This window comes from Sorex araneus, chromosome 4, assembly GCF_027595985.1.
Source record: "Sorex araneus isolate mSorAra2 chromosome 4, mSorAra2.pri, whole genome shotgun sequence".
NCBI classification, from domain to species: Eukaryota; Metazoa; Chordata; class Mammalia; order Eulipotyphla; family Soricidae; genus Sorex; species Sorex araneus.
In genome coordinates, this window is record NC_073305.1 from 132,867,460 (window position 1) to 132,875,381 (window position 7,922).

The 7,922-nt window shown below is 38.5% G+C and overlaps 1 non-coding gene and 2 pseudogenes across 1 annotated transcript; 1 reads left to right on the forward strand and 2 right to left on the reverse strand.

Moving 5' to 3' along the window:
- Positions 1-748: 748 nt before the first annotated feature.
- Positions 749-1,114, reverse strand: LOC129404364 (60S ribosomal protein L34-like; annotated as a pseudogene).
- Positions 1,115-1,259: 145 nt separating this feature from the next.
- LOC105942837 (60S ribosomal protein L26-like) lies at positions 1,260-1,723 on the forward strand (annotated as a pseudogene).
- Positions 1,724-7,148: 5,425 nt separating this feature from the next.
- Positions 7,149-7,255, reverse strand: LOC129404512 (U6 spliceosomal RNA). Its single transcript, XR_008629910.1, has one exon. It is a non-coding gene; the product is annotated as a U6 spliceosomal RNA (small nuclear RNA).
- Between the last annotated feature and the right edge of the window lie 667 nt (positions 7,256-7,922).

Genomic DNA, 7,922 nt, shown 5'->3' on the forward strand with positions numbered 1-7,922 from the left:
AACTACTTTACACTAAATATCTAGAAAGTTTAATATAAAGGTGCCCACTTTCCCTAAACATGCAATTACAACCCAGCAATTTTACTTTTGAATATTTAACCCAATGAAATATAGACCTACATTAACAAAATCTGTACATAAATATTTAGAGCAGCTTTATTCATTATACCCCAAAACTAGAAATTATCTAGATGTCCTTCAATGGTTGCATTGTTAAATAAGCTCTAATATATAGATCTATGCCATGAAATACTTCTCAGTCTAAAGAGTGAATATAGACCTAATTACTTGGATAAATCTCCAGGCAATAGTGCTAAATGAAAAACAGCTTATTCCAAAGTTTCATAGTGTGTTATTTTATTAACATAATATTTATGAAGTGTGAAATGTTCAAAGTTTAGGAATAGAGACATCTGAGTGGCTCACAGGAGTTAGGAGTGGGAGAAAAGACAAAACGAGGTGTATGGGTGTGTGAGTGTGTGTGTGTGTGTGTGTGTGTGTGTGAATCAAAGGGTACTTACAAGGGGGATGGAACTTCTCTGTATGTTATCCATGATGGTTCTTATAGGAAGCTACAAATGTGATATTTGCACACATATATGCACGCACACAAATGAATACTGCAAAACTGGGGCTATTTGAATGAGACTAGTGGATTGTATAAGTATTCTAGTTGTATACTGCAAGTTGTTTACTATCATAGGAAACTAGGGAAAATGCAGAATCTCTATACTTCCTTTTTTAAGTTTTATTTTTTAAATTTTGCTTTCTGACTCTGCGCTTGTGGCTTCAACACTTTCATAACAATTTTCTGCTTCTCAATAAGGAACACACACTTAATTTTGTCCTGGATCACTCAGTATGCATGGAACCACCACAAGTCTGTATGGCATGATTTTTTTTGTTTTGTTTTAGACAGCCTCTTAAGAACTTTAGGTCTCATGGCTTTCCAAAGTTGGCCAGGGGCACACACCACACGCAAACTTTGGTCCTTTCCCAACCTTTTTGGTAGAAAAGTAAACAATTATATCTTTACTTAGGTGTGGGATAGCCTAGTTTTATTGGAGACTGTATTGTAGGAGAGCCAACAGCAGTATGTCAAATGTTGGACCATGCTGAAGGCCTCTAAGACACTGTCTTAGAAGACCTCTGTACTTTTTCTTACAACTGCAGAAGAGTCTACCATAATTTGAAAATAAAAAGTTTGATTTAAAATAAGTCAGTAACTCTTCCTTTCCGTGGTCATTGCTGAAGTGGTAGCAGCCAAAATGAAGTTTAATCCTTTTGTGACTTCTCACCAGAGCAAGAACTATAAAAGTCATTTCAGTGCACCTTCCTACATTGGCAGGAAGATTATGTCTTCCCCTCTTTCCAAAGAGCTGGGAGAGAGTACAACGTGTGATCAAAAAGGTGCAGGTTGTGAGAGGCCACTCCAAAGGGCAGAAAACTGGCAAAGTACTCCAGGTTTACAGGAAGAAATATGTTATCTACATTGAATGAGTTCAGCGGGAGAAAGCAAATGGCATAAATATCCATGTGGGCACTCACCCCAGTAAGGTTGTTATCACTAGATTAAAACTAGACAAGGACTGCAAAAAAGATTTTTGAATGTAAAGTGGGAAATGGAAAGTGCAAATATAAGGAAGAAACACTTGAGAAGTTGCAGGAATATGGTTATCTTATAAACAACTCGATTAAAAACTTTAAAATAAAAAATAAATAAAATGTCATAAGGAGATCAATAAACTATAACACGATAATCATCATAATCTGTTAATTGTAAAAAACATAAATAAGAGGCAGAGATGTTATTCAACATGTCATCAACAAAGATTTTTATCAGATAGTGTGAATAAATAGAAAATAGCATTTCATGGCCGCCTCTAGAGAAGAAGACAGGACAGACTGTTATTCTGTACTGATGCAATGTTTTTTAATGCAATTTGTCTTAGTTTGTTATTTAAGTATTTCTTTTATGAGAGATAAAATATATCTATAATGAATATTAACAAATTGCTTGAGACTATGAGTAAGAGAGAGAGAGAGAGAAAACACATATGCTTCTCCAGAAAGAGGAAAGAACTTGATGAAGTAAAAGAAAAAGAATTACACACCCTAAATTGGGAATTGGGATTCAGGCAATTCCAGAATAGAATGCACCTCAAATTAGGAAAATTTAATTAAGGAACTGTTTACAATATTGTATATGGGGCATGTGAAAATCCCAACGAGAAGAAGTTAGTAGTTTTTGCGCATTACTGTACCAGACCTAAAAGAAGGGTCATGTGGAGAAGCCTTATTAACAGAGGCCACAATCTTCAGCCAAGGGATTAGACAACCTAGGGCCACTTCTCAGAGAGGTGACTTAAAAGAATTATTCTCAATCTCTTTCCAGCTCTTGCCAGGAAATTTTAGGGGTCAAACCCAAAGTGGAAGCCAAAGGCAAATAAGTCAGTGATAAAGTCAACCATGCCAACCTCCTAGATTAAAAGTGAATTTGAGAGGAAAATGCAAGATCTATGGCATGGGGAAGAGTCCATGAGTTTATTTTTAAGCAAAATGCATAAGCAGAGCTGGGAATCAGGTAGTTGAGTATCCCTGTGTGTTGGAAAAATATCTGAGTTATTGAACAAATTGCAGAGCTCTTGGCATAGAAGTAAGACATGAATGTGGATGAGATAATTTAGGCAGTGAGTTTAGAGGGAGAAAAGAAGAAGCCCTATGGGGCCAGAGTGATGGTATAGTGGGTAAGGTTCTTGCACACAGCCAACCTGGATTTGATTCCTAGCATCCCATGTGGTCCCCTGAGCCTTCCGGAAGTAACCCCTAAGTACAGAGCCAGGAGGAAACTCTAAGCACCATTGGGTGTGGCAAAAGCATAAGAGGCCCTAAGGTTGCATCTGAGGAATGCCAACAATAAGAGGGTCTCACAAAGAGACTTAAAAATAGAGCCAGGGAGGTGAGGGAAAAGAAAGAGTATAGGATCTTGAAAAATAAGTTTTCCAAGGAAAATAAGTTTTCCAAGATGAAGGAAGAGTCAACTTTGTTCTAATTGGAGAACAAACATTCCTTGATCTCCAAGGAATGTCCCTAAGACTTAAGGATATGGGTGTCTAGGATATGGGTTAGCAGTAAAGAGCTAATGTGGCATAGGTAAGCCCCCCCCCCCAGGTTCAATCTCTAGCATCACTAAAACAAAATTTAAAATTAATATATCTAAGGATATGGATGTCATTTTACTTTAGGAAAAATTGGTTTAAAATTTTTTATCAAGGGCCAAATAAAAATACAGTGCTTTCCTTGCTTACAGAAGAACCAGGTTCAATCCTTAGTAACCCATGTAGTCTCCTAGCACAGCAAGGAATAATCTGCGAGTATAGCCAGGTGTTCCCCCAAGACAAAAAATATATATATTACTACAGTTTAGGTACTATGGTTACAATACTGTAAGACGAATAAATTTTCTGCATATCACCATCACCATAAAAGTCCCATGACCCTCCACAACTGTTCTGTGTCATCTCTGGTATGATTTTCATCCCCTCCACACTTCCTCACAGATTGTTAATTAGCTTTGCAATCTAAGGCCACCATTTTGTCATCATTTGTGACTGTCTATCAATACTCGCTTTGCTCCATGATGAGTGATATCATTAGTATTTGTTCTTCTCCCTATGATTTACTTTGACTTTCATCCTTACTTTAATGAGATTTTATCTTTTATTATTGCTGCATAGTACTTCATTGTGTATTGATAATACCCTTTTATCCGTTTATCTATCATTGGAAATTTTAAGTTGTTTCAATATTCTGGCAATTATAATTAGTGCTGCCATAATAATTGAGAACCCAGAGATAAGTCTTCATTTTTTATTGAGAGTTAATCTCTCAAGTAGTTTTGATAGAGAAGTAGGAGAGGGAAGCAACTGGAAGATGCTGATGAGTAAACCAGAATTGAATAAGGCAAACATTGACAATGCATAATTTTCCAATCAGTTTGGATGCTAAGTAGAAAAGAAAAAGAATTAAAAAGAAAAAAAAGAAAAGCTGGGATCCAGGAATGGAATTTTTTAGAACAGAAACAAGCAGAGCATGTTTAGAGCTGATGCATTAGAGAGAAGTAGGTCAAAGGGGGTGATAATTGGTACATGCCTCTTCTGGGATGCTTGGAAACCATGCAGTGTAGAAGAGAACTGAGCTTTGTAGGAAGATGGGCACCACTTCTATTCTACACAAAGGGAAGAACAAAGGACAGACACAAATGCTGACTATGAGATAAGAAGATATATACTGTCAAGGTTTTCAGGTCTAATTGTTTTTCTTTTTTACCTCAGATGAGTGTGATGAAAGGATCAAAATGGCCAGGTAAGAGAGTGAGTGATTGGCACAATGAACCCTGGGTTCTAATATACTTTCTTTCTTTTTTTTTCTCTCATGAACTCTTCTTCATTTTTTAAAAATTTTTTTTAATTTTACTGAATCACTGTGAGATAGTTACAAGCTTTCATGTTTGGGTTACAATCACGCAATGATCAAACACCCATCCCTCCATCAGTGCACATTCCCCACCACCAATATCCCAGGTAAATCCCCCCTTTTCACCCTCCCCCTGCCTCCATGGCAGACAATATCCCCCATACTCTCTCTCTACTTGTGGACATTATAGCTTGCAACACAGACACTGAGAGGTCATCATGTTTGGTTCCATTATCTACTTTCGGCATGCATCTCCCATCCCAACTGGTTCTTCCAGCCATCATTTTCTTAGAGATCCCTTCTCTATTCCATCTGCCTTCTCCCCTATGCTCATGAAGCAGTCTTCCAGCTATGGGGCAATCCTCCTGGCCCTTTTATCTACTGTCCTCGGGTCTAACATACTTTCAAAGAGAAACAAGAATAGTGGCCTTGATGGATAGGAAAAGTGAAGAGAACAGAAAACTAAGGAATTTGGGGAGGTGAGGCACAGGCTGGGTGAGCAATCAGAATAAAGTACAGTGAAGGGTACCATAGTCTGAGGGGGAGATTTGAGAGATAATGAGATGTTGCATGAAATGGACAAGTAGATGTTGGAGGGTTATGGAATTGTAGTATCAGATTATGGACTAAGTTGTCCTTGGGCACAGTAACATCTGCTAGGTTGATAGTGGCTTAAGGTGTGAGGGAATATTAAGAGCAGAGGTAAAATGTTTGGGGACTGAAAAGAAGTTTCTGGCATGTCAATGGAAGACAGAAACAGTAGGACATCACAGAAGCAGTCATTTCTACAGCACTATTTTGATGCCACTCTAGAAAACATGGTGTGCACTCTTCCTGCCCTCATCTTGGGTATGCAGAGTGTGGAAAAACATTTAAGTTTGTTGCAAAGAAGCAGTATCCTCTGGGTAGAATGAGTTTCCATTCAGAAAAGAAGACATAAGTTCTCTGGGGTACTAGAGTTGCCAAGGCCCTGATGTGAGTGGAGACAGCAGACATAATTAAGGAGAGAGGGGAAGGATTGAACTTGAGCATGCTTGGATGCCAACTTATTAGAAGAATTGCCCTTAGATAGATTTGGAATAAATGCACATGTCCAGAAAGCATTATTCCTGTTTTTTTAAAGACATAATTTAAGCTAAGTTCAATTGTCCTTCCACTTAGATGATGACCCTCTGTGTGTGTGGTCTGGCTCTGTGAGAACAATGCCTCGCCAGCAGTATTTTCCTCAACATCAGGATTGTCCTTGGGCTTCTCTGACTTCAGCTTCTGTTTGCTGAGTCTGGCGTGATTTTACCCCTGTGTCCTTATTTCCCAGTTTGCCATAAAAATAAACAAACATGGTTTTAAAAGAATATTCCCACCAGGGATTGCTCGAGGCCAGTGTTCTCTGGTATGACTTTCTAGGTCTGCCTCTTATAACATCTTTTGGGGTTGTACTTGCTATTGTCCTGCAATGATTTCTCTGTGTTCTTCTGTCTCCACTTCTGCATGGGTATCAACCCTCTGCCTTTGCCAATCTCAACACATTGAGGGTAATGAATAGGGTTGGGGGGGCAGTCAGTGTGCCTCTAAGATGACCAACAGAACCAAAGATCAGCAATATTCCAAAGTCTGTTGTTAATAAAAGAAATGGTCTAGGACTAAATTTTTAGAATGTTTTAGTTGACTCTGGGTAGGCTAAAACAATGATATCTACGGATATCATTAAGGAAAACAAAAGCCAGCATATCAATAGTAAAATTGAATTCACTGATTTTTCCCTTTCCCACTCCCCCAGTAAGTCATTTTCCTTTCATTGTGACTTGGTTACTACTTCTTAGAATGCAGGCGGTGACTTAACGTTGGCCAATAGATCACATGTGTTTGTTTTTCTCATTTCCCTGAGAAGAGTACTCGTGCGTCATAGAGAACAGGACAATTTAGACCATAATCCAGTTATGTCCAAAAAATGAATTTAGCAAACTAGTTTCACTATGCCACAGGAAGAGTTATTTACAAAGGAAGTTACTGCCTTGTGTGTACTGTCCCTCGAAACTCACCCCATAACTCCATTTAGTGTTTTCCTCTCTTCCATTTTGTTTTGGATTATATTGTTGCTGCTGTTAGAGAAATCACTATTTTTAGGTGATGCCATGAGTAGATCTACTGCATATTGGCATTAGATTTTTTCATATGTCACCTAAAATTCTTACAGACTCTCTCCAGCACACAAACAGTGGCCTGTTGGTCCTCATCTCAAGGGGCTGAAAACTTTCCTGATACCAGAGATAGATCCAGACAATTAGGCAGAGTTTTAATGATTCTAAAACCTTTAGTTTATTCTCTTTGGTAGCATAAAGTAAAAAATATAAAATGCCACTTAGGGTTGCTAAGATAGATTTACCTTGGGACTCTCAAGATACATAACTCCAGAACTCCCCACCCCCCTTAGCAGAGACTCCTCTTTAGAACCTGAATGGGAACTCAGCTTTTTTAAAAAAAAATTATTGAATTACTGTGAGATAGTTACAAGCTTTCATGTTTGGGTACAATCACACAATGATCAAACACCCATCCCTCCACCAGTGCACATTCCCCACCACCAATATCCCCGGTATACCCCCGCTTTCCCATTTACCCCCTGCCTCTATGGCAGACAATATTCCCCATACTCTCTCTCTCTCTACTTTTGGAAAAATATGGAATGCTTCATGAATTTGCGTGTCATCCTTGCACAGGGGCCATGCTAATCTTCTCTGTATCATTCCAATTTTAGTATATGTGCTGCCAAAGCGAGCACGGGAACTCAGCTCTTATGGTACCCTACATATACCTACTGGTACCCTACATATACCTACTCTAAATCCCCTGATTAGAGTCTAAGGCAACATTCTTTCCTCACAGCACAGAGTAAGTTGGCTTAAGCAGATTAAAGGGGAGTTTGAAAGAGAAATTGTCTTGCCTTTTCTTCGTCTTGTTCAGTATGAACAAATCTACCCATGGGGACACCCCCCCCTGAAGGCTTCTAAAACCCCAAGGAAACCAACCCTAGGATAAAAACTATATGGAGAAGAGAAAGGGAAAAAAGAAACATGGGTTCTAGTTGACATGGTTGAGCTGCTAAATCAACCAGCCCTGGAGTCCACCCTAACTTTGGAATTTTGGATTTATGAGGCAACACATTTCCTTATAATGAAGTCAGTTTGGTATAGTTTTTGAAATTGTTGTTGTTGTTTTGTTATTAGTTACAGAAAGCATCCCAGGTATTTACAAATGTCTGACCCATGTAACTAAAGAAAGCCCAGAAAAATACATGATAATCAGGGCTATTCCTGATCATCTTTGCTTCATCCTACTTGCTTAACCATCTCCTGATACGGAGGCATTTTGTATTTCAACTTCTCTTTCCTTTTGTTCTCCTCTCCCTCCCCATCTTATTCTAAGTCTCAGAAACTATTATTATTCTC